The 27773-nt window shown below is 37.9% G+C and overlaps 1 long non-coding RNA gene across 14 annotated transcripts in view; it reads right to left on the reverse strand.

Moving 5' to 3' along the window:
* The window catches only part of LOC138899410 (uncharacterized), a 303148-nt gene that overhangs the window by 114033 nt on the left and 161342 nt on the right, over positions 1-27773 (reverse strand). The window contains exon 3 of one of the 14 annotated variants that reach the window (XR_011410990.1): positions 20283-20326. The exons of the other annotated variants lie outside the window; for them this stretch is intronic. This is a non-coding gene — a long non-coding RNA (uncharacterized lncRNA). Of the gene's footprint in view, positions 1-20282; positions 20327-27773 lie in introns of those variants that run through there. 14 annotated transcript variants of the gene reach the window in all.

Below are 27773 nucleotides of genomic sequence, written 5' to 3' on the forward strand. Positions count from 1 at the left end.
ATTTTCCAATTTGGAATATCTCTGAAAATGGTTTGTTCTCCAATAACTCTGCATGGCACTTTATTAGAGCTCCTAGGCAAAAAAATGATTTCATCAGTAAGGTTTGGCATAATTCTATCCCTTTTAAATGCTCTTTCTTAACTTGGAGGATTTTTAAGAAAAGACTTCCTTTTGACGACACTATTAGAAAATTAGGTATTAACATTGTTTCTAGATGTTTTTGCTGTAACCATGCACAGATTGAGACCATGCAGCATGTGTTCAATGGAAGTAATGTAGCACAGTTCATATGGAATGAAATAGGCAAACCCCTGGGAATGAAGCATCAACTCGAACCTATTACTGAAACCTTCAAGAGATAGTGGGAGGCTAAAACCTCCAACACAATACACAAACAGATCGTGTAGATTGTGCCTACTATCATATGCTGGAAAATTTGGAAGCAATGGACCGCATGTAGATATGGCAACAAGAACAAGTTCAACCACAACGCTATGAAGTACCAAGGAGTCTGGATTATAAAGCAGGCAATTGCGAAGGTGATTCCTGGTATTGATAGCAAGGTCCAGTGGCCTTCTTACTGTGATAAGATAGAGAGACTCAAGCCGGCTCAAACATGGAAGCAAGTTAGATGGCAAACCCCCTCGGCAGATACTATCAAGGTCAATACCGATTGGAGCTTTATCAAAGAAACTGGCGTAACAGGTATTGGGGGTATTGTGAGAAATAATAATGGTGACTTAATCATGGCTTTCTCAGTCAATGTACACAGTAATAGTAACAATATGACTGAAGCTCTTGCAGCTGAGTTTGGAGTGAAATGGTGTAGCCACCATGGGCTCACTAATTTTGTTCTTGAACTTGACTCTCTGATCATTGCAAATATGTTGACAAAGAAAGAGGCCAACAACCTCAAGATTAAGCAGATTGTGGACAGCACCATCAACTCCATAAATGATGCTAATGTCTGCGTGCAACACTGTCTTAGAGAGGCTAATCAAGTAGTTGATTGTCTGAACTTGCAGCTACTTCCAATTAGGCCAAGATTTTCCAGAACTTCTAACAACTCCCACGCATGGTTAAAAGTGTATTCCTTCTTGATAAATGGCAGCTGCCCACAATAAGAACAAAGTATGAAAAATCTAATTTCTTTGTTAGCTAGAGTTGTATATTGTGTTTGGAGTGAGGACCTGTTTCCCAGTCCTCCTTCAATTTTTTAGGTGATAACATCACCCCTGTTGTATTAAAAAAAGTGCCTAACTTAATACAAAAGATGGTTAATTTACCCATATCGTAAAGCATTTTCTATCTGTATATCACCAAGCAACTAAGACAACAGTTTAGAAGGACGATAGCATTATATAAAGGACCAATATTTAATTACTATATATATTAGGTATGCGTACCTCATCTGAATAGTATTTCAAACATATGTATACCTTTATGTACAGGCTTTTTCCCACACAGAGACGTGAACCTATTTTACTTTCTATACAATACGAAGCAAACTGAACATTGATATGGCATACGAAAACCTAGGTTTTCATTGGCTCAACCAAATTGATTCAAGGTTTTCGGTTTTTCATAGTTCCATCATGAAATGGGTTATCTTCTCACTTTGGTTAGAGGTCGTGCTGATAACGTGTTAAGAAACTAAGTTCAGGGTAACAATACAAAATAATAAAATAGATAAGAGATATAAAGGGAAAAGAGAGGAGAAATTCGTATTTCTTCCATATTCAAGTGTGTACAATATCACTTCACATCCTCTATTTATAGTATTACATAGAGGTATACAAAAGAGTACCATAAACATGGCATTAAGTATTTGAGATCATGTAGGAAGATCATGGGGGAGATTATGGAGGTATGGTAGTTACAATCATAAGTATTGGATTAGTGAGAGTTATGGAGATAATGGAGAAGAATAGTGGGTGTTATTCATTTTGGACTTATGGACATTCATCATAATCTAATGTTTCATAACAACTACTCAAATCTTCATATTAGTGAATACTTTTTACTACAATATTAAAGGTAATATATTGTACCTACATGCTAACATCTTATTAATTTAAATTGCCTCGTACTAATATAGATAATAATATTACTACGTGAAGTTAAAGGCTTTATGTTATATAAAAATATTATAATATAAACCACAAGTACGAAAAAATAACAATACTAACTTTTGTACATATGTGAATTATAATTATAAAAAAAGTATAAGCGGTAGTTGTAAATATAACCCGATTTGAAAGTCCGGAGTCGAATCCTACAGAAAACTAAGGTTTAGCTATAACTGTTTGCTATCAGTCAAAAGACAAGTTTGAACAATTTTCTAAATTATAAAGATTGAGATTTTATTTCTAACTAATTAACTAACAAGTACTAGAAAGCAGTAAAATTATCAACTAACGAGACTAAGGGCTGGAGACAAAATAAGGAGGCCTAGAGTTATGATTTTTGCAATTTTGAAATCTTTCCCGCTACATCTCCTATAATTTTGCATAAGTATTCTCTACTGATCGTGAGCACTTCAGGTGTCGTAATTCTCTTCCGAGCAACTACAATAATTTACTAGACATATTCTCTCGAGCTACGCTAGCTAGCACTATCTTACCGCTCATTATGATCACGTTAAGGATTTGTTATTTCTAATCCACCTTTAAACCCGCCATATTCATTCTTCACATATGTTAGGAGTGACGTTGTTCAACTACCACCTAAATATGTACCCTTTTCCAAGTAATACATAATAAATAGGCACAGTCAATCAATGTTCATTCAATCAACTGAAATAAGCACATAGTTAAGCAAGTGGAGAAATTCAAAGACTAAATTATATAAAAACTAACAAAAATTTATCCTACAATAGGTTCCATCAAAACACTAGATAAGAAATTTATATTCATAATAGTATGTAAAACTACAATACTAGAAACCATAAAAATAGAAAAATAGGAAGAAAGAGGGAAAAAACGTGAAGTTAAATCTTTCTCCGTGCTCCAAGCGTGCTCTTGCACCCCCTCCCCTCCCAAGTCTTCTCTCGCTTCAAAAAGTGGCTAACTATCATATTTATATGAAGTAGGGTTAAATTGGGCGAGTTTGGCTTCTCCTAATTCGGATTGGAGAAGTTGATTTCTTCTGGTCCGGTCCCGGTCTGGTGAAGTGAACCTCGCTTCGCTGTCCAAGATTTCTCTCTTCAGTTTTACTTTTGCCAATTTTTCTTCTATTTGACACTTTTAACTGCAAGTTCATTCCTACACATAAAACACACGTAATGAGCATATTTTCACTTCAAAAACTATATGATCTTCCACAACTCACATAAGATGTTAGTTTTCAAAAATATGCATTTTTTTCACCCTTTATCAGATGTCATTGTCGACACTGAGGCATTCAGTTCCTTCTTTGTTGTAATTCTACATATCGGGGTTTTTATCGTTCTTTAACTATGTTTCCTCAAACGAGCCTAGCTTCTCCATAAATATCACAGGTCCGAAACCTAAATGTGATCTTTTTGGACTCAAATGACCGAAATGAGTGAAAAATAATATTGTGACCAAACTATATATAGCGTCATTTAACAGGGCGCTATATGTATAACGCCTTTTATAAAGGCACTATGGTCTGATTTTAACAAGACTGCCAGGTATAGCGCCTTTATAAACGGCGCTATACATATTTTGTGCACCCACCAATAACTCTTCTGCGCTTAACAGACATAACAATAATTCAATTGGTTATAGCGCTCCTTAAAAGGGCGCTATACCCCAAAATATTCGGCCCCCCGGATTGGGCATTACCTTATTTAAAGGCGTTAAAGATTTTGCAAAATTCCATTTAGAAATATTCTCAACTCCTATTAAATTTTTCTTCTTGTTAAATTCTCAAGAATTTTGTCATAATATCTGAAGAGCGAAAAGTAAAGGTTTCATTATATTGGAAGGGGGTGAGGTTGTGGTGGCGAATAACTAGTGAGCTATAGTTTATCTCCACAGTGTTATGTTAATTTGCCACTTACGATGGAGTACGATAGACTGGTATCATTGTTGTGTAACAAAATGAGTGTGAGCAAATGTTCGGTGAACCTTAAAGTAACCGGAAGATAACCGTATTCTGTCACTCCGCAAGGGGTTGCTTGTTACGCTGAGTTTAACATCGAGGATGATGAAACTTTGAGTTATTTTTTGAGGACTCCGGATATAACGATCTGACTTGTTGTTATGCCCAATCAGTGACTTAAGGTCTCGAGCAGTTTTGCAATATGTATTATGACCCGCGGGTGTGGTCGAGTTTGATTTTCGAAAAATTCAGAATTTAATTAAAAGAACAATTCTTATTTAGAAGCTTAAAATGGAAAGAGTTGACCGTAGAGTTGACTTTTGAGCAAACGACCTCAGAATAGAATTTTGATAATGTCAATAGCTTCGTATGGTGATTTCGGACATCCACGTAAGTCCGGATTCAGATTTGGAAGTCCGTAGGACAATTCGACGCATTTTGGCGAAAGTTGAAAAAAATAAAAGATTTTGAAAAATCCTACCGAAGGATGAATTTTTGATAACGAGGTCGGATTTCGATTTCGGAAATAAGAATAGATCCATTACGTCAATTATGAATTATGTGCAAAATTTAAAGTTATTTCAGATTGATTTGATACGTTTTAGCGCAAAATATAGAAGTTGGAAGATTTAAAAAATTTATAATTCGATTCGATGCGCGATTCATAATTTCGGCGTTGTTTGACATGGTTTAATGCCTCGACTAAGTTCGTATTGTATTTTGGGACGTGTTGGTATATTTGGTTGAGGTTCCGAGGGCCTTAGATGGATTTCAGAAGGTTAACGAATCAATTCGGACTTGAAGAAAAGCTGCTGGAATTTCTGGGCAGCTTGCTATTTTTTTCGCAGGTGCGTGAACAATACCCGCAAGTGCGAATCTGGGTAGAATGTTAAGGACCAAAAATGGTCATTTCGCCATTATTGTTTTGGAATTTTTGGAGCTCGGATTTGGGCGATTCTGGAGGGATTCTTCACAAGCTTGTTTGGGGTAAGTGTTATATGTCCCAAAGTGTTTATATTTCATGAATCTATGATTATATTCATCGTTTAATTCAGATTTAAATGGAAGAAATCAAAAAAATTACAAAATCTTCCAAAAAACAAAAATTTAAGATTTGGAAGTCAAGTTGTTATTGGAATTCGATAAAATTGGTATGGTTGAACTCATATCGGAATGGGTGTTCGGATTTTATAAAAATTATGTCGGGTTCCGAGGACCGGGCCCCACGTTGACTTTTTGGAATAAAATTTTAAGTCGACGTATTATTATCCGGAATTATTTCCGATGAATTTTAATGAAGTTTTGCAATTAATTTGGAAAGATTTGAACTATCCGGAGGTCAATTCAAGCAAGAAGACGATTTTGGAATATCGGCATAACTTCAAAAAGGTAAGTGTCTTGCTTAACCTCGAGTGGGAGAATTTTCCCTTAGGCATTGAGTCTTATGTGCAATTTGTGTAATTGAAAACCATGTACGCGAGGTGACGAGTACGTACTTGGTTTATATGTGTAAATTTCATTGATTAAAAATCTGTAGACGCCCTTATGTATTAAATTGGAAATTATTGGCACTTATTAAATCCTCTATTTGTCATGCCTAGATCCTTCTTTGTTCAATTTATTTTTACATGATGATTTGGTGTGATTGTCATCTTGATTTTTATGTGAAATATTATTTTGTTGATTTATTCACTTCTGGATATTTTGTTAAGATTTTGTGTACATTATGGTCGAGCCATGGGCTCCTTATTGTGGAAAATAAGGTATTCTTGATTTTTGTGGCAAGTTGTGATATTTGAGCACTTGATATGCAATCTGTGATAATTTATAATATTTGAGCACTTGATGTGAAATTTATGATAAGTTGTAATATTTGAGCACTTGATGTGCAATATGTGATTTTGGCACGTTATATTGTGGAAGTTATGTTCGGGTGTTTGTACGAGGTTTCTGTCATGCTATTATTACTATTGATTTATGCACATGCGGCGTGACAAGGCGGGCTATATATATATATATATATGTGTGTGTGTGTGTGTGTGTGTGGAGGGGGGATTTGCGCATGTGACGAGACAAGGCGGGAACATTATTGTGCGCGTGTGGTGAGACAAGGCGGGCATTCACTTTACTATTGCACACGTGGCGAGACAAGGTGGGCTATGTCGAAGATTGAATTGTGATGACTTGTGATGGCCTGGGAGCATTGTTGTTGTTGCATATTTACTTTTGGGACTACAAGACAGTATCTCGGGAGTGCCTTTGTTGACATTCTCTCTGGTTGCACTTGTCTTCGGTTATTTTTGTATTTCCGTGATAGGTAAATTGTTGTGTTCTTCTGTGATGTAATATTTGATTCTATTATGTTTTTGTATCCCTTGTTGTAATGTATTGGCTTTGGCTCTTGTATGAGACTCTGAGGATTTGTGGTTCTAGTCTTTATTAGTTTTTAAAGTTAAGTTATTTTGAATAAAAGAAATTGTTGTGTGCTTTAATTCTTATAAGTTTCACATCTAAATCAACAACTATCAGGTGCTTCATTTTAATTGAAATGTTATTTTCTTTACCCAAATTATTTCTAAAATAAATTCATTTCTTTGTTGATTTTCTTACTTGATTTAAAAATTTTAAACTTACTTTATCGAAAATAAATTGATCGTGTGGATCTTATATGCATTGATAATGATATTTGGCACGTGAATTGTCCGTGCAGTTGTGATATGAAATGAGGGCACGAGGTACCGTGAAAATATGATGATTTAATTATAGGCACGAGATGCCGTAGAAATATGAAAGTGGGTTGAGACCCCTCTTTATAAAAAATATAAAAATGGGCTGAGACCCGTAGTTGTATGAGTATGAAATGAAGTGTCACATGTTGACTTTTTAATTGAAAGAAATATATTCAAAATATTTATTTGGAAGGATTTTTATTCAAAAAGATTTATTTGAAAGAATTACATTCGAAAGGTATTTATTTGAATAAATTATATTTGAGAGAGATTTATTTAATGGAAGTATATTTGAAAGATATTTATTTGAATGAATTATATTTGAAAGAGATTTATTCGGAAGAATTATATGTGAAAGATATTTATTTGAAATACTTGATTTAATTGGGTGTACTTATATTCATAAATTGTTGAGCGTTATTAATGGTGTTCTTGTTGCTGTTATTGTTATCTGTTTCCTATTATTTTGTATATCTTATTGCACAAGCTATTAGACTAGTGAGTGTCTTGATTGTACCTCGTCTCTACTCCACTGAGGTTAGTCTTGACACTTACTGGGCACCACTGTGATGTACTCATTTTACACTTCTGCACAGTTTTGTGCAGATCCAGGTATTTCGAAATCAGTTGATCTTTAGCTAGTTGTGCGGACTGTTGCTGTAGAGACTCAAGGTAAACCTGCTGCTGCATTCGCAGGCTTCGAAGTCACCTTCTGATTTTTATTCATACTGTTTACTTTATTTCAAACAGTTGTATTTAGAAAATTTTAGCAAACTCTGTAGAGCTTAAGACTTGTACTACCGGTTTTGAAAATTTTAAGAGTTTTTTATTTAATTTGTTAGATATTATTTAAATAATGTTGTTGTTTCAATTAATGTTAGGCTTACCTAGTCCCTAAGACTGGGTGCCATCACGATACCAAACGGAGGAAAAATTAGGTCGTGACAAGTTGGTATCAGAGCTCTAGGTTAATAGGTGCTACGAGTCATAAGCGAGTTTAGTAGAGTCTTGCGGATCGGTACGGAGACGTCTGTACTTATCTTCGAGAGGCTACGGAACTATTAGGACAATCTCACTTCTTTCATTCCTATCGTGCGAGTTTATTGATCTCAGAGTTTGAACTTTTATCATTCCATTCTCTCACAGATGGTGAGGACACGAGGTGCACTTATCGACGACACTGCTCCCGGAGCAGGTATAGCTATAGGCATAGGGGCCAGAGCACCTACCAGAGCAGCAGTTGAAGAGCCGCCAGTAGTTCCAGTTGGGGAGTAGGTACCGGAGGCGCCTGCTGTTACCCCCGGACTTCAGGAGACTTTCGCACAGTTCCTGAGCATGTTTGGTATATAGGATCAGGCGGGGTTGATTCCGGTTGCACCAGCTATTTCATAGACCGGGGGAGGAACCCAGACTCCCGCTGCCCATACTCCAGAGCAGTGAGTTCATGTTGGTCAGGTTTCAGGTGTCATGGCGACACAACCTGTGGTTCCAGTTCAGCCCGTGGTCAGGGCAGCATCATCTAAGGAAGAGCAGCTTAGACTTGCAAGGTTCAAGAAATATGACCCTCCTACATTCAGTGGTTTGGCTTCAGAGAGTGCACAGGGTTTTATGGAGGAGTGTCACCGCATTCTCTGTACTTTGGGTATTGTGGAGACGAGCGGGTTTGCTTTTACTACGTTCCAGCTTAGGGGAGCGGCTTATCAGTGGTGGCGGGCATATGAGTGGGTAGCCCAGCCGAGTTAGCTTCACTTACGTGGGTTCAGTTTTCAGAGATGTTCCTTAGAGAGTTTGTACCTCAGTCCCTTCAAGATGCATGGCGCGCATAGTTTGAGCGGCTGCGCCAGGGCACTATGTCACTGTCATAGTATGCCGTTAGATTCAGTGATTTGGCCAGACATGCACCTGTTTTGGTCGCCACGGTTAGAGAGTGTGTTCGTAGATTCATTGAGGAACTCAGGCATGATATTCGGTTCAGCATGGCTCGGGAGTTAGAGTCAGATATTTCGTTTTAGCAGGTAGTAGGGATCGCTCACCGTGTAGAGGGTATGTGGGATCAGGAGAGAGAGGACAGGCGGGGCCATAAGAGAGAGTACAAGAGAGATTAGGAGAGAGAGAGGGCAAGGAGGCGAGGAGGCCTCGTAGACCGGAGAGATCTACCGGTCCTTATTTTGGAGGCAGGGTACGACATGGTAGAGGTTTTGTGGGTCAGCCAGTTCAGTTTGCACTTCAGGCTTCGCACAGTGTATCAGGTGCTCGTGGGTCTCAGAGTACCCGTACCGCACAGTTCCCACAACCACGCCAACAGAGGGGTTGCTTTGAGTGTGGTGACACTAGGCACATTATGAGAGATTATCCCAGACTTGAGAGGGGTGGATTTTATCAGAACACTCAGACTATGGGCCCTAATGCAGCTACTACCCCAAGTGGACAGCCAATTAGGGGTGGAGAACAGAAGGTCAGAGGGCACCTAAGAGGTGGAGGCCCGACCCGTTGATATAATTGCTATGATTTGGCTGAGGCCAATACACCAGATGGTGTCGTTACATGTACGATCCTGATTTTGTTATAAAAGAATAAGTTCCCTTAATTCGATTCGGATCTGAATATTGAGGTGAGTCCTCCTATTATACTCTGCTTATGGATGAGTTTCGTAATTTTGTGACCCACTTATATGTTTATCCCTGTTGAGAGATTTGAAGATGTGAGCTTGTGTCTGTCATTTTTATTTTTGGTCACCATTGAGGACTATAAGTCCAAAAGTAACTTTTATTATTCATTACAGTGGGTTTGATGTCTTTCGGAATAATTGATTTCAATTTTATGAATTATATTCCCTACCGGTATGAGAGTTCATTATGTGTTAAATATTTACGAAATTTATTGAAAAGAAGAAAGAAAGGAAATTAAAATTTCAGTTGGCACAATGTGCAAAATACTTGTGATTCAGAGTTGAGTATGAGATCATCGCATTTTATATATGATGTAAAATATTTAAACCGGGCTACAAGCCACGGTGGAAGTTATATAAGGACGAGGTCCTTGTGGTGAAATATTTATGAGTTTAAAATTCTCCCAGTGTGAAGTTTAAATTGTATTATAGTACTAATAGGGAGTCATGCCTAATAGGCTTATGTGATAATTCTTTTATGTGTTTTTGTGCCATAATAATGCTGTAATTATTAAGTTTTAACCTATGAGATGAGTGCCCAGGTGGCGTTAAATGTGACTCATTAATCCGAGTAAGTAATCATGAGGTCTTCATGCCTCACATTCTGTTGTCAGTGTTGTGAAAATTCAAAATAAGGTGGTGGTTAATATGAGATTAATTAATGATGCTGAAATTAATTATGAACAGCTTTTGAGACTAGAGATGTGGTGATGAGCATACATATGATTTGCTTCATGTTTTGATATCATTATGATAATGCAGTGCTTGTAATGCTGAGATTGGTATTATTGATATATACCTTGTGGTGTTTTGTTAGGTTGTGGATGTGTTGTTAGGAGTTATTTTGGTGTTACTCTGGCAGGTGAATAGTCCCATTTACAGGGGAGACTCTCCCGAAATTTCTGAAAAAAAATTTGGGAGTTAGAAGAATTTGGGAGATTGATATGTGCGAAAAAAGAAAAAAGTTATGTTATGTATTTGAGGGCAGACTCTATTTCTCATTCAAGGGCGAATGATCCTAAGCGGGGGAGAATGTAACACCGTGGAAAAAATTTCGAAGTACTTCAACAATATCAAGAAAGTTGATGTGCGTAGGTACGAGTGGCTATAGCCAATTGAGACTAATATCGTTGATGTGAAAATCAGGTCTTTTGAAAATGTTTGGAGTGTAAGAAATTGGTTTTAAGGCTTATAAGTGTAAATCAAAGAAATAATCTCAAAGGAGACGGTGTTGTCGGGCTTATCTCAAATGCGAAAATTGTAGGATCAACCATGAGTATATGTATAAAAGTAAAATCATCAATTTGGTAACCTCAAAATAATTCTTACCACGTTCGAGAACGAACGTTTGTTTAAGAGGTGGAGAATGTAATGACCCCACTTGTCGTTTTAAGAATTTATACCCGATTAGAGACTTAAGGTCTCGAGCTGCTTCGCAATATGTATTATGACCCACGGGTGTGGTCGAGTTTGATTTTCGAAAAATTCGAAATTTAATTAAAAGAACGATTCTTATTTAGAAGCTTAAAATGGAAAGAGTTGATCGAAGAGTTGACTTTTGAGCAAACGACCTCGGAATAGAATTTTGATGATGTTAATAGCTTCGTATGGTGATTTCGGACTTTCACATAAGTTCGGATTCGGATTTGGAAGTCCGTAGGACAATTCGACGCATTTTGGTGAAAGTTAAAAAAAATAGAAGATTTTGGAAAATCCTACCGAAGGATGAATTTTTGATAACGAGGTTGGATTTTGATTCCGAAAATGGGAATATCTCCATTACATCAATTATGACTTGTGTGCAAAATTTGAAGTCATTCCGGATTGATTTGATATATTTTGGCGCAAAATATAGAAGTTGGAAGATTTGAAAAACTTATAATTTGATTCGATGCGCGATTCATAATTTTGGTGTTGTTTGACATGGTTTATAGCCTCGACTAAGTTCCTATTGTATTTTGGGACGTGTTGGTATATTTGGTTGAGGTTCCGAGAGCCTCAGGTGAATTTCGGAAGGTTAACGGATCAAGTCGTACTTGAAGAAAAGCTACTGGAATTTCTGGGCAGCTTGCTGTTTTTTCGCAGGTGCGTGAACAATACCCGCAGGTGCGTGAACAGTGCCCGCAGGTGCATGAAGAGTACCCTCATGTGCATGAACAATACCCGCAGGTGCGTGAACAATACCCGCAGGTACGAATCTGGGCAGAATGTTAAGGACCAAAAATGGTCGTTTTGCCATTTTCGTTTTGGAATTTTTGGAGCTCGGATTTGGAAGATTCTGGAGGGATTCTTCACAAGCTTGGTTGGGGTAAGTGTTCTATATCCCAAAGAGTTTATATTTCATGAATCTATGATTATATTCATCATATAATTCAGATTTAAATGGAAGAAAACAAGATTTTTACAAAATCTTCCAAAAAACAAAAATTTAAGATTTGGAGGTCGAGTTGTTATTGGAATTCAATAAAATTGGTATGGCTGAACTCGTATCTGAATGGGTATTCGGATTTCATAAAAATTATGTTGGGTTCCGAGGCCCGAGACCCGCGTTGACTTTTTGGAATAAAGTTTTAAGTCGACGTATTATTATCCGGAATTGTTTCCAATGAATTTTAATGAAGTTATGCAATTAATTTGGATAGATTTGAGCTATCCAGAGGTCAATTCAAGCAAGAAGGTGATTTTGAAATATCTGCATAACTTCAAAAAGGTAAGTGTCTTGCTTAACCTCGAGTGGGAGAATTTTCCCTTAGGCATTGAGTCTTATGTGTAATTTGTGTAATTAAAAACCATGTACGGAGGTGACGAGTACGTACTTGGTTTATATGTGCAAATTTCATTGATTAAAAATCCGTAGACGCCCTTATGTATTAAATTGGAAATTATTGGCACTTATTAAATCCTCTATTTGTCATGCCTAGATCCTTGTTTGTTGAATTTGTTTTTACATGATAATTTGGTGTGATTGTCACCTTAATTTTTATGTGAAATATTATTTTGTTGAGTTGTTCACTTCCGGATATTTTGTTAAGATTTTGTGCACATTATGGTCGAGCCATGGGCTCCTTATTGTGAAAAATAAGGTATTGTTGATTTTTGTGGCAAGTTATGATATTTGAGCACTTGTTGTGCAATCTGTGATAATTTGTAATATTTGAGCATTTGATGTGCAATATGTGATTTTGGCACTTTATATTGTGGGATTTATGTTCGGGTGTTTGCACGAGATTTCTGTCGTGCTATTATTACTATTGATTTATGCACATGCGGCGTGATAAGGCGGCTCTCTCTCTCTCTCTCTCTCTCTCTCTCTATATATATATATATATATATATATATATATATATATATATATATATATGGGTTTGCGCATGTGGCTAGACAAGGTGGGAACATTATTGTGCGTGTGTGGCGAGACAAGATGGGCATTCACTTTACTATTGCACACACGGCGAGACAAGGTGGGCCATGTCGGGGATTGAATTGTGATGACTTGTGATGGCCTGGAGGCATTGTTGTTGTTGCATATTACTTTTGGGACTATGAGACAGTATCTCGAGAGTGCCTTTGTTGACATTCTCTGTGGTTGCACTTGTCTTCGGTTATTTTTGTATTTCCGTGATAGGTAAATTGTTATGTTCTTCTGTGATGTAATATTTGATTAAATTATGTTGTTGTATCCCTTGTTGTAATGTGTTGGCTTTGGCTCTTGTACGAAACTCTGAGGATTTGTGGTTCTAGTCTTTATTAGTTTTCAAGGTTAAGTTATTTTGAATAAAAGAAATTGATGTGTGCTTTAGTTCTTATAAGTTTTATATCCAAATCAGCAACTATCGGGTGCTTTATTTTTATTGAAATGTTATTTTCTTCACCCAAATTATTTCTAAAATAAATTCATTTCTTTATTGATTTTCTTACTTAATTTAAAAATTTTAAACTTAATTTATCGAAAATAAATTGATCCTGTGGATCTTATATGCATTGTTAATGATATTTGGCATGTAAATTGTCCGTGCAGTTATGATATGAAATGAGGGCACGAGCTGCTGGAAAAATATGATGATTTAATTATAGGCACGAAGTGCCGTAGAAATATGAAAGTGGGCTGAGACCCGTGTTTATGAAAAAAATAAAAATGGGCTGAGACCCGTAGTTGTATGAGTATGAAATGAAGTGTCACATCGTGACTTTTTAATTGAAAGAATTATATTCAAAATATTTATTTGGAAGAATTTTTATTCAAAAAGATTTATTTGAAAGAATTACATTCGAAAGGAATTTATTTGAATAAATTTAATATATTTGAGAGAGCTTTATTTAATGGAAGTATATTTGAAAGATATTTATTTGAATGAATTATATTTGAAAGAGATTTATTCGGAAGAATTATATGTGAAAGATATTTATTTGAATGAATTATATTTGAAAGAGATTTATTCGGAAGAATTATATGTGAAAGATATTTATTTGAAATACTTGATTTAATTGGGTGTACTTATATTCATAAATTGTTGAGTATTATTAATGGTTTTCTTGTTGCCCTTATTGTTATTTGTTTCCTATTATTTTGTATATCTTATTGCACAGGCTATTAGACTAGTGAGTGTCTTGATTGTACCTCGTCTCTACTCCGCTGAGGTTAGTCTTGACACTTACTGGACACCGCTGTGGTGTACTCATTCTACACTTTTGCACAGTTTTGTGCAGATCCAGGTATTTCGAAGTCAGTTGATCTTTAGCTAGTTGTGCGAACTGTTGCTGTAGAGACTCGAGGTAAACCTGCTGCTGCATTTGCAGGCTTCGGAGTCACCTTCTGATTTTTATTCATATTGTTTATTTTATTTCAAACAGTTGTATTTAGAAAATTTTAGCAAACTCTGTAGAGCTTAAGACATGTACTACCGGTTTTGGGAATTTAAAGAGTTTTCTGTTTAACTTGTTAGATGTTATTTAAATAATGTTGTTGCTTCAATTAATGTTAGGCTTACCTAGTCCCTAAGACTAGGTGCCATCACGATACCAAACGGAGGAAAAATTGGGTTGTGACAAGTTGGTATCAGAGCTCTAGGTTAATAGGTGCTACGAGTCATAAGCGAGTTTAGTAGAGTCTTATGGATCGGTACGGAGATGTCTGTACTTATCTTCGAGAGGCTACGGAACTATTAGGACAATCTCACTTCTTTCATTCCTATCATGCGAGTTTATTGATCTCGGAGTTTGAACTTTTATCATTGCATTCTCTCACGGATGGTGAGGACACGAGGTGCACTTATCGACTGCACTACTCCCAGAGCAGGTATCGCTATAGGTAGAGGCAGAGGCCGACGAGGAGTAAGTACCGCAGCCAGAGCACCTACTAGAGCAGCAGTGGAAGAGCCTCCAGTAGTTCCAGTTGGGGAGCAGGTACCGGAGGCGCCTGCTGTTACCCAGGACTTCAGGAGACTTTAGCACAATTCCTGAGTATGTTTGGTACATTGGCTCAGGCGGGGTTGATTCTGGTTGCACCAGCTATTTCACAGACCGGGGGAGGAACACAGACTTTGCCGCCCACACTCCAGAGCAGCGAGTTCTTGTTGGTCAGGTTCCAAGTGTCATGACGACATAGCCTGTGGTTCTAGTTCAGCCCGTGGTCAGGGCACCGGATGAATACCGGGAATTTCTTTTGATAAAAATATTGGAAATGTATGTGAAGGTTGAAGACGTTTGCAATAATGAGGTTGCGTAAAGCAGGGATAACCCTCAGTCATCGGGTGGTTATTCTGGAGCAGTTTTTGCCGAACAGGTTCCGGCTAAAAGAGTTTGGCCTGATTTAAACTTATCTCCACCGGCAAATTAGGAGCGAGAAAATAATTTCTCTCCTACTTTACATAATCCACAAGACGAGTGGTAAACTTCAATTTTTCTTTGTGTTACGATGTTTATTTTTGTTGTATTGAATTTGTATTAACACTCATATATTCCACAGGGGGTATCGGCCAGATATGAATTTTAAAATTTATGAACCCTCGCCCAGTTGGAATATGCGTAGTTCTGGTGTGTTGGATCATGGTGGTCCATCCGGGAGTCATCACTAATAGGATAATGTCCATCATGGGATGTCAACACATTACGACTTATAAGTGAAGTGATATAGCTATATGTAAAGTATTTATCAATTTGAGTAGCGCATTATTTTGTTGTTTGTGCAGTGAAAACGAGCAAGTTGAACCTCGTATCCTGACTCAATTTCCCGAAGACAACATATTTAATCGGGATCTGGCAGATGCACAGAATCAGGAAGAGAACAATGATTATGACAACAATGTCGATGAGTCCGGAGATCACACACCCTTCCCTGATGAGGGTGGTGATGAGGAGGAAGAGAATGCTGGACCTAATTTGACGAGGGAGCATGCTCCACCCCCCGTTAGACCAAAAGTGTAAGAGTCCCAAGTACTGTTTCATTCAAGGGAGATTCCCTACCTTGATCATTTGCCAAGTATGCCGGATGTGGATGTCCTCACAAGGGATATTGACGAAATTCGCACAGTAATGTGGGATGAGTCTAGACCAACAGTACTGGCAAAGGGCATGTTTTTTCCTGATAAAACGCGCCTAAGCAGGGCGGCAAAAATGTACAGCGTAAAAGAGTGTCGTGAGATGACGGTATGGGAGTCAACTCCGGATATATACAAGGTTGTTTGCCATAGATGGTTTACGGGTTGTCATTGGATGCTGCGTGCGAGCAAGAAGAAAACATGTATGTGGAAAGTGGGTAAATGCATTAGCACCCACATTTGGAAGAGAAATTAAAGTGGTTGGAGCAAAGAATACTAGGCGGTAGTGACTAAACAATGATATGTATGTGTTGAGTATAGTATTTTATCTTTATGCTTTCCATGTCATGTATTTTCTTAGTTGTACTGAATTTAAATTATGTTAAGTTGCTATGTTTGTGTTTGTGTTGTAGTATTAAAATAACGATGAATCAGAAAAATAAAAACATAATGCGCATATAATGTAAACAATAAAAATTATTGCTATTATTTACATAAAATAATATTTACATAAAATACCAACAAAAAAAATCAATGCGTCCCACAGCCTGTGTGCTTCAATGCAGCCGATGGCCTGAGGCGCATCCCATCCCGCCCGGCTACGCTATCAGGATCATCCTCATCACGTCGCCTCTTTATTGCAGGATGCGTTGCAACATGATCGTCAGTAGTGCTGGCAGGCTCGGTAGAAGGGGCTGTCGGTCCAGCAGTAACCTACAGAAGAATAAGTCAGCTCAGTATATGAAAATATATATTAGTAATGTACGTGTTAAGTCACAAAAATTTAAATTGTCTTACCATGGTCTTGTCGGGCTCCTAAGTATAATCATCCGTCGCAGCCAGGTCAGCATCGCACAAAGTGGCCTCCATGACGGACGAGGATGAAGCCTTAATAAGAAAAACATAAAGATATTTATGGCTAATCAATGAGATAAAAACAAATTTAAATTTAATAGTAATACAAACATACATGAGCCTGTGAAAGATCCCCAACACCCCTCGATGATGAGCCATAACTCAGCCGGCGCCCACTATCCACATCTCGGGTCGGCCGATCATCAGCAGCGGTCTATGGGACTGGAAAGTAATGATCCCAATCCTCTCGTGTAATGCTCGTGCCCATGATCAACAATGGATCCGACGGGGTCGCCTACGAAGTCCCTCGAGTGAGCTGAAGCTGAAGGTTGTATGACGGCATGCTATTGTGATGGTAGTTTGGCTCATGGAGGTCACCCGGCTGATCAGCTCCAACATCCTCAGCAGGTGCCTCAACGCCCCCTTGCTGGGGACCACCTCCTCACTGGCCCCCATGACCCGTGGGACAGCTTTGCCTCGTGGGACAGCCTTACCTTGTGGGACAGCCCTACCTCGTGGGACAGCCCTACCTCGATGGTACTGCTCTGGCGCCACATAAGCAGGGTCGTGTCCTAAGCGCTCCTCCTCTCGGGCTTGCCACAGTGCCTGGGCAGCCAGCTCTGTAACCTACCGGCCATACTCGTGCAAAGTGGTCGCTCTCTCGCCGGCATGCTGATGCATCTGCAGTCCCAACTGGTGGAACAAATGTAAGCCAATAGCCTGCACAAAATGTAAAATATAAATTACGGAATGCTAGGTTAAATTTATAAGTAAGAATACCAAATAAAATACCAGTGCCTCGTGCCTCCTGGTGTATGGAACGTACCGACCGCCAGTGCGATGAATGGGATTCCCGACGAAAATTCGGGTAACGCCAAGGTACCAGCCCATATAATCATGCTCAGTATCCGTCCGGCGCGGTGAAGGGGGGGTGGAATCAGGTCAAGTCACGGGTCCCAAGTATTGATCTATGCCTCTAGCTATGCCACACCTGGTCCATCCTGGAACGATCATCCCGCTGGAAATGTGTGGTCTGCCAGGTGGGCGGTGGGGGTACAAGCTGCGGACGGCCAAACTGGCGAAGTACCCGCTCGGTGGCATGATGCTCCACAATATCAAGCACATCAACGGGATGGAAGAGCTCCAAATAAGTCGGTCGGCCGACAATAATCGGGCAAGCCAACTATCAACGCGTCGTTGTATGGCGTCCAGATGAACTATTAAGTAACAACAGAAAACGTGAGTATACTCAACACATGTGAAGCCAGGCCAAGTAAACTTAGGTATACATTTACCTGCGCGCCCTCCAGCAAATCTAACAAATCCCTGCAAAGGGGAGATTATGTCGAGCCTCGTACTCTCGTCCATATCCCTGCCGGAGAACCCACCTCCTAGCTAGAGGGAGAAATGGAGGTGGTACAGCCGGAGCTAATAGTGTAGAGGTGGTTGCAACTGCATGAACCGCTCCCAGGCCCAAACCTAACATACAAAGTGGACATAAAATTTAAGATATATTTTTACTGGGTATGTTATAATGAATAGAGTATTCGAATATGTTTTCACCTATAGCAGCGGCAAAAATCCAGCAACGTCACGCTGGGTGCCCATGGTCGCCCGGCATATCTGCATGTACAAATAGGCGAGAACAGCAGCACCCCAACTGTACTGGGCTAAATCATCTAGCCGCTCAAGATGATGAAAAAATCTCAAGCTGACTAGGTTCCCCGAAGTGTTTGGGAACAAGACCCCTCCAAACATAAGGAGCAGCAGCAACCTCGTATACTGGTAAATATGCAGCTCCAGTGTATCACATGTGATGTCAGGGTGCAATACCTCCAAATGGCCTCGGATGGTCGTCAACTGCAGACGACTGGCCCCAGCCAATGCAGTCTCCTCCTGTGGCTGGAAACCAGTGAGTTGCTGCAGCATGTCCAGGTACTGCCCACCTGTCAGCTCTCTTATGGCCTGCGGCAGAGCAATGGGGTGTCCATCAACGGACAGCCCATATATAACCTCCACGTCCTGCAGTGTGATGGTGGCCTCGCCAACGGGCAAGTGGAATGTGTGCGTCTTCGGTCGCCACCGCTCTATCAGGGCCGTGATCAAAGACCAATCGAGTTGTAGTCGCCCAATCTCCAAAATCCTATAGAAGCCCGTATCCTGCAGGCGTCTAACTAACGGGGATGGAGAACTTTGCCCTTCAGAAAGTCCCACATGTCGTCCACTCTCCTGACGCGGAGAGTGTGGGCCAGTAACTCTCCCTCCCATATGTGGGAGGACCTATGATCGCCCTATAACGACAGTAGCTCATCGCTGGAAGGTCCGGGATGCATAGATGGAACCTCCATGTCGTCTACTATAAATTAAACAACATTAATTACATGATTGTTTGTAAATTAAATAATTAATTTTTATAATTATACAAGATTTAATTATTAAGTATTCACATATGGGTTCCAGGCTCGATATTTGAGGCCCAGTAGCACCAAGATATCCTGAATTCTTGTACGTGTTAGTTTGATTATTTTACATGTTAGTTTTATTATTTTATATGTTTGTTTGTAAATTAAATACTTAATTTTTATAATTATATAATATTTAATTATTAAATATTCACATATGGGTTTCAGGCTCGATATTTGAGGCCCAATAGCACCAAGATATCCTAAATTCTTGTATGTGTTAGTTTTATTATTTTATATGTTAGTTTTATTATTTTATATGTTTGTTTGTAAATTAAATACTTAATTTTTATAATTATACAATATTTAATTATTAAGTATTCACATATGGGTTTCGGACTCGATATTTGAGGCCTAGTAGCACCAAGATATCCTGAATTCTTGTATGTGTTAGTTTTATTATTTTACATATTTTATTTTATACGTTTGTTTGTTACTCACTTATTTTTTACTATAATAAAATTAAATAATTAATTTTTATAATTATACAAGATTTAATTATTAAATATTCATAAACGGGTTCCGGGCTCGATATTTGAGGCCCAGTAGCACCAAGATATCCGAAAAATATTGTTATTTTCTCATATTATTTTCTTATGATCGTTGACTAGAATTGGACAGAGTTTGTGTTTGATCTATCATCTATTCTTGACGTATTTTTGGGTATAAGAGATACTTAAATGATTAATTTCAATAACTACATGGATATTACGCTAAAAGGTACTACATTTTACTACGCTAAAAGGGCACTATATTACTAGTCTTTAAGCAAATAAATAATCTAAATCAGATAAAAATAACAAATATATTTAATCACAAAACATTCACAAAAATACATATACAACAGTAAAAAGTAACTTATTAATATTTTTTTTATCAAATAATAATGATTTCTCAATTTTTACATATTTTTTTAGCACACTAATATCTTAGTCCGGATAAAATTAACATACCAGTTTAATCGCAAAAAAAAAAAATACAAAACAACATAGAACACATTTAAAACAACTAATATGCATTTTTTATATGAGTTTCGACAAAAACTAAATCGGAATACCTCGATTTATGTTTTTTGACAAGCTGAAGATTTGAATCCGAAACGAGCAACCCACAACGAGAGAAGTCTTAGCTAGGATGTGGGACCAATAATCTTTATTTTTTGTGGAACAGGTGGGGTCCACTCGAGTTTTTTTGGTTCGTTAATGGGGGGGACCGCTGCTTTGATTTAAAAATGGGGGGGGGGGAGGGGGAGGGGGGTATTTGTTGTTCTGTAACAGGGGAAAGGGAAGGGACGGTATTTGAAGGGGTATAGCGCCGTTTATTAAGGCGCTATACCTGGATGTCTAATCAACTTCATATATAGTGCCCTTTTATAGTTTGGTCATAATATTTTTTTTTCACTCATTTCGGTCATTTGAGTCCAAAAAGATCACATTTAGGTTCCGAACTCTAAATGTCACTCCCTTCATCTCCTCCAACTTGTGATGACAGGCAAACTTCCCTCTGGCCACATGGGAGGTGTCGTTGAATCTCTTCAAGGCCTCCATACAATTTTCAGCTTCATCATATGTAGGAGAGAGTCACAATACTCTTCTTTTCTGTCATTTATGAATAATGTGCACTCACGAGTTCTAGTAACTTGACAATTAAATTTTCAAGTGTATATTCAAAGGACCCCATTCGGGAATTCTACATTTACGAGGTAGCATAGTTTGAATTAGTAGAGTCATCAAAAATACCGGAAAAACTACATTGGACATAGGATATGGATGCAAACAAAAAATTGACTATCTAGCTTCAAAGTGCGAGCAAACAACTCTCGAATAGCAATTAACCTAAATGTGATTTGGTAACTGAATTTATTCTTATAGCAAATTTATTTCTCTACTTATTGAGTCTTCAATCATTCCACGTTGAGAATAGTATCCAGTACAGATCCATGAGTGACTTCTAGCATATTCTTTTGAAGAAGCTAATAGATTGTTTATCTGTAGAACGGTACAGTTAAATTTGTTAAGTAGTTTATAAACAAGCGAGCTGATTTGATCCCAAAATGATAAATAAATTAAATGAAAAGATAAGACTTAGCATTGAAATTGAGATAAATAGCAGAAAGTCTGGTTCAGAGAGCAAGGCTTCCAAAAGCAGCAATAAGAACAATGTTAGACAGAAAATAAAGTATTATTTTGCTTGAGAATAATGTGTACCATAAGTTTGTCAGAGATTACCTATGTTACAATGGTTGTTCAAGTCACTATTTATAGCTACGCCTAGGAAACAAGATCCTGGAATCAATCCCCTCTTAAATGACAAAAAAGTGGGCCATTGTTGAATATGTAATGACAGACATTTAATGCCAAAATTCTCTGCAACGGTTGTGCATTTAATACTGAGAAATATTCCTCATTAAATGTCATCCGATGACAAACATTTATGTGCCTCCGTTGACCGTTCCCTTTGGGATTACCTGATACCAACCGAAGATGTTGTCCTCTGTTTTGGTTCCCACTCGCTTCATCTTCCGTCTGCTTCCGATTCCACGTGTCATGTAATCATTTGAGTATTTAATATAAACCAATTTTACCCTATACATAAGCGTTGTCAATGTTGATTTTTATCAAATGGTTCATCAATAGACAAAGTACGACATTGTTAAGCATCAAACTAATATTTCATCATGTCTAGAAGTTCCTAACAGAGCTAAGTCTAAGACAATCGAGAAGACTTGACTGCACGATAATCACTTCATCAACCAAAATACATATTAATGTAGTGGGAGAATTGTTTCCCACATTTCACTAAGTTATGTTTCAGCATTGCCATCTTCTCTATACAATTCCCTTGTTATCAGTAAACATCTTCTCTTCAATCTTAAATAAAATGACAGAGGAATGGGGATCATTAGCAGTTCCTACTTGTCAAAATTTATTGTATTAGATATCTCCCTACCACTAACCAAAAGACGTGTTTGATGCCAATATATTTAGGCTTTGACATGTGTGCTTACCTTCCCTTTGTATCAGATATCTTCATACTTAAAATTCCGGAAGAAATTCAAAAATAGCTAGATTTACAAGTGGTCATTTAAAAATAGCCACAGTTTCAAAAGTCATCAAAATTTAGTCACTTTTCATGTAAAGATAAATTTGAACGAAAATACTGTTCAGAATCCGGAAAATACTCCAGCATAATATACTGGAACTCCAGTATAAACTAATTATACTGGAGTTCCAGCAAAGTATACTGGAGCCAGCAAAGTATACCTGTCCAGCATAATATGCTGAAAGTTCATACACAGGTGCACCGGACTCCAGTATATTATGTTGGATCGGTCTCTATTGTGGCAAAATAGTGGTTATTTTTCAATGACTTGGCAAACGCCGGCTATTTTTGAATGACCAGTCCGAAAACTGGCTAGTCTGTGCTATTTTAACTAAAATTTCACACATAATTTATTGGACGTCCATCTCTTAATATTTTTGAAAATAAAAATTTATATATTTAAAAATACAATTAGAAAATACATAAATAACACATTTCTACTACTTAAAAAGTTTTTAAAATATTTAAAAATTTGTAGTTAACAAAAACTATTGTACTCACCAAACAGTAATTGTATTAAAACATAATTAACTAAATAAATGCATAAACTGTTAAACGGGAAAAAAATATTTTATTTCACCAGTAGCATTTTGAGTCAAAGAGGAAAATTGTAAACATTCAATTTTGCCTCTCCCAAAGCATTTTCCTAGAAAATAATATTTTTGGTTTGATATCGTGATTCATTCATGCTACCTTGTTAATCGTATCTTACACCATTTCAATGCCACCTTATTTTATCATATACTCATATTTCAATATATTAATATTAACATTTTATTTCACTTGTAAGAAATATAAAAATCAATTTCCCTTTAGTTATGTTTATTTTTAACGTATCCTAAACAGAAAAAATGAACATTATTTGCTAGTTATTATAGGTAAAACTTATCTGCACCTTATGTTTATATTAACCCAATGAATATATGCTACATTTCTTTACATATGATGTTACCACTAAACCATAGTCCATTAATATATATTTTTACCTTAACTTATCATTTAATTATGATATATTAGTGTTTACTCTTAAAACAGTACAGTTGAATTTATACGTGATTTTTAGACAAGTGAACTAATTTGATCCTGAAATAATGGGATAATTGAAGAAATGTACAATACTTAACCTTAAAATGTAGATGAAATAACAGAGATGACAGTTTCGGGAACAAGGTTTCCAGGCACAACAATGATGAGATAAAAAAATGGGAAAGTAAGATTGTATTAAGCTTTGAATAGAATGTAGTGTAAGTTTAGCCAGAAAATTCGTGTCCTTTACAATGATAACTGGGCTCACTATTTATAGTTGTGTCTAGGAAAGGAGGTCCTAGGATCGTGCCCTCCTTTATTGTCAATTATGAGAGTCAATAATGAAGATGTAACGGTGAACATAAATGTCAAATTCTCTATAACGTGCAGTCATTCTTAATGCTACAGAATATTCCTTATTAAATGCTACCGGGTGCAGAGCAATTAATACACCTTTATGAACGTTATCCCTTCCGGTGACAAGCGGAATGGCTGCGTTCGGTCTTTGGCCATCCTCATCTTGGGTACCTCGTGTCTTTCCTTTAGATAACCACGTGTCATATCATATTTCACCCTATACAGATAGTCCCCCTGCTTTCCGTGACATAATTTTGTATTACCGGAAAGTTGGTAGAAATACTCGTTTGGCAGAAATTACTACAACTCCCTCTGAAGGCTTCTGACGGTTGATTCGTGAGAATGAGGAACTTACTTCTGAACGGAATCAACTTTTGGTAGAACGGGACCAAACTGTTCTCCGCCTCTCAGAACTAGAAACCAAAGTTACTGAGGTCGTTGTTTTGGAAGCTCATTTGCAGCAAGTGAACAAGAAGTGGTAACCCTTAGCCAAGAAATTAGCCCGTTGAGGGTTAGATTCGATGAAGCCAAGGCCAAATGGGTTGAAGTCCAGGACGTCGTTCTTGTTGCAACCGAGCGCGAGGCTGCTACTGCCGAAAAAGTGACTAACTTAGAAGCAACCTTGAACTCCAAAATCGAAGAGTTTGCTGCTGTGAGGGCGAAACATACCCAGTTGGAAGAGAAGTACAAGAAAACTACCGAGCACAACATGCTCTTTAGTTCTACCGTCCGTGACCTTGATGTTAGCCTTAAATCTGCTAGGTCCGCCCGGAAAAGCCTTTCTGCCGAGGTTACCCAACTCAAAGAAGAACTTATGTGTCGAGCAGCTTCCCTCGTTGTTGAAAAAAATTATGTCATGTGCAGCATGAGGAGAAAAACCTTGCAAGAGGCCAAAGCCGATATCATTGACTTTCATGCTGAAATTGCTAAGGCCCGAGAGCTTGAGTTGGCTGCTAAAAATGGACTCCCGGCGTAGTCTGATGCTCCTGGTTCTTCTGGTTCTAGTTTCGAGTTTTCGAGAACTGAAGAGGAATCGGAAGATGATGATGCAGAAGGCCAAACTGATGAAAATGTTGAGCCATTGGTGGGTCCGTCTACTTCTTTTGGGGGCGTGGACACTTCTCTTCCTCCTGGTTCCGGAGACACTATAGCTTAGCGTTTCTTTTCTTTTCCAGTTCTTGTATCTATGCCATTTTGTCATGTTTTTTGTAAATAAGAACATCTTTTGCTCAAGTATTGTCTAAGCCTTCTCATCGTTAGTATATACAAGCCTTTAATCTTTGAATTTTCTTTAAGAATTTTGCGCAGACTTTTTTGCGTCTTACTATGTGAAACTTTTGGGTGTATTCTCCCCGAAAGCACTTTTGGCTCCGGGCATCATCCCTTTTCCGTGAGGGCTTTGATAAGTATTTACGCAAGTTTACTTTTTACGTCCTTTTCATATGCGGCTTCGGGTGTATTTTTCCCCGATGACATTTTTTATTCCAGGCATAGATTCTTCCGGAACCAACCCTTAACGTGAGAGTTTTTATAAGAGAGGGCCCTCTTATGTTTACGGTACTCTTGAAGAGGACGTCTCATGTTCATTACGGCACTAACATTTGAAGTACTTGTTTTACTTTCAAATGACAAATTTAATTCATCGTTCAGACAAGAAACAAGAAAAAACAAAAGGATTTCATTTATTCCTTCTATTTTCAAAAAATATATAAGCATTTGCTATGCTGAAAAGAAATTATCATTACTTGTGGCTATATTGTACAACTTGTTTCTACAGGGCTGGTTGCGCAGTCCCCGGTCCCGATGATACATTTTATTTTCAGATTTTTGTTTCACGGTTGACGTGGCAGTCAATGTTGCCGTATCCTAATATCATCCCCACCTCCCCTTAGTGTTCGAATGCGAAGAATTCGAATTGGAACACTGGAAGTCTCGTGCCTTCAAAGATTCCACCAATGAATTGCTAGATAATCCTTAACTCGACAACATACTTTACTTCCCCTTAGGAATCCATGCTATCGAGCAAAAGACTATCTAACAATCCTCTAGTGGTTTGTGCTCGTGAAAGGTCGGATAACCTTTGTTTGGTAGAAACTTATCTTCCCAGTGGGAATTTGCTATCGAGCCAAAGATTATCTAACCGTCCCCGAGTGAAAGCTTGTTTGTTTTCCTTTCTATCAAAGGTCTTAGTATTGTTGTCTTCGTAGTATGCTTTCTATCGCCGCCTCATTAAAACCCTTGCTAGAAAAAACTCAATTGGGACAAAAACTAAACGAAGAGAAAAAGAGTGCAGCATGTCACGCCCCTTCTTTCTCGCGAAATCGGGCTTCGACGTCATGATAACTTTTTTAAAGAAAGGTAATTAAAAGAGAAGAGTCGCCACCTAACGGATTAAGGTGCGTTTGAGTACCTATTTTTCAAATAACTCTGGATTAACCAGTTCGCGTCACCAAAGATCGGGTAAGGGCTCAAATTACCTTGAGGAGAAGGCGTTAGGCACTCCTCCAGGTCCACAACGGTGAGTCCCAGCCGAACTAGAATTATATGAATTAGTCTAAGAGAAGGGAAGCAATTTGGGCAAACAAAATGATTGACTTTAAACAAAGGTTGGGGGGAGGGAGGGGTCCTAAGTTTTTTAGCCTAAAGGATCACCCCGTGCAATATAAATAATACTTTGTAACTCCCTCAAGATGGGGTGTTACTCATATTATTCAGCGAGCACAGACTATTATCTCCTGCTACCCGATTACTATCTTTAAATTGTTTACCTAAAGCGCACTAGTCAATTCAGACCTATAGGCATGCTTTCTACAATTTAATCCGATTTTAGATCCTATAAACATGATCTCTACAATTTGTGAATAGGGCAGCATGTAAACGCATATTGAATCATACAATTCCCTATAGGCCTGGTTTCTAATAAGCAGAAATAGAACACAATTGAACCAAGTATTGAAACCATAGGCAGGATATCGAACATATAATGACTGAACATAATAGGATACCTATAGGCATAATTTCGAACACACAATAACTAAACACACATTATTGAACATATAGGCAGGATTTCTACCCCATTTATTGTAAGTATAAGATAAAAATCCCTTTCCCAATTTCACTAATACCCTAAATGTTATTACAATAATTATTATAGACCCATAATGAATAGACTGAATTACATAAGAGAATAATTATAGGGAGCCTACAGCATGCCCAAAATACACCTGGACAGGCCTGGCCTTTATTCTCACAAATCACAACAGTCTCCAAGTTACACACTCATAGACATACAACAGCCAGGAACTGAATGATTCACCCAGTGAGCACAAGATAAAGTTGAGCATATAGAACCAAGGCCCTAGTATGTCAGAGTTCCCAAGGGCTTCAAGAACCCAGGACAGTGCTCATACTAGGGTGGTTAACAAGAATTGTTCAGAGGAGAGATTTCCTAGCGTGTCAGAGTTCACAAGGGTCTCTAATGAATCCTGAGCAGTGCTCACACTAGGGAGGCCAAAGGGGACAGAACTTGGGCAGCATTGGCTAAGAATAGGATTTAAAAGAGCTTAGGTGATAGAGAAAGAAAGACCAAAATTGAGAAGACAGGAATTGAGGATTTAAAAAGACATGACCAAATTGAGTCAACAAGCAGACACTTAAATAGAACTTAAAAAAAGAACTAGTTTAATGAAACTGATAAACAGGTTTCAAACTCAGCACAGTAGCAGTCACATGCTAAAAGTTGGCAAAGAACATGTTTGCAAGTTTGGCAAAGTCATAGGTGTAGAATGACTTAAAGCATGCTGAATCATGCTAAGTACATAACCTAGTGTTATTATCAAGAATACCAGAACAACATCATAAAAGGGGGGAGGGCAGCATGCTTACAGTCATAAGTCAAGACACACACACTCAGTAAAATCACGTTAAGTAGCAGGTAACTTTTTTATAATGATCTAACCAAAGATGATCC

Source organism: Nicotiana tomentosiformis, chromosome 9, assembly GCF_000390325.3.
Source record: "Nicotiana tomentosiformis chromosome 9, ASM39032v3, whole genome shotgun sequence".
In the NCBI taxonomy this organism is placed as follows: Eukaryota; Viridiplantae; Streptophyta; class Magnoliopsida; order Solanales; family Solanaceae; genus Nicotiana; species Nicotiana tomentosiformis.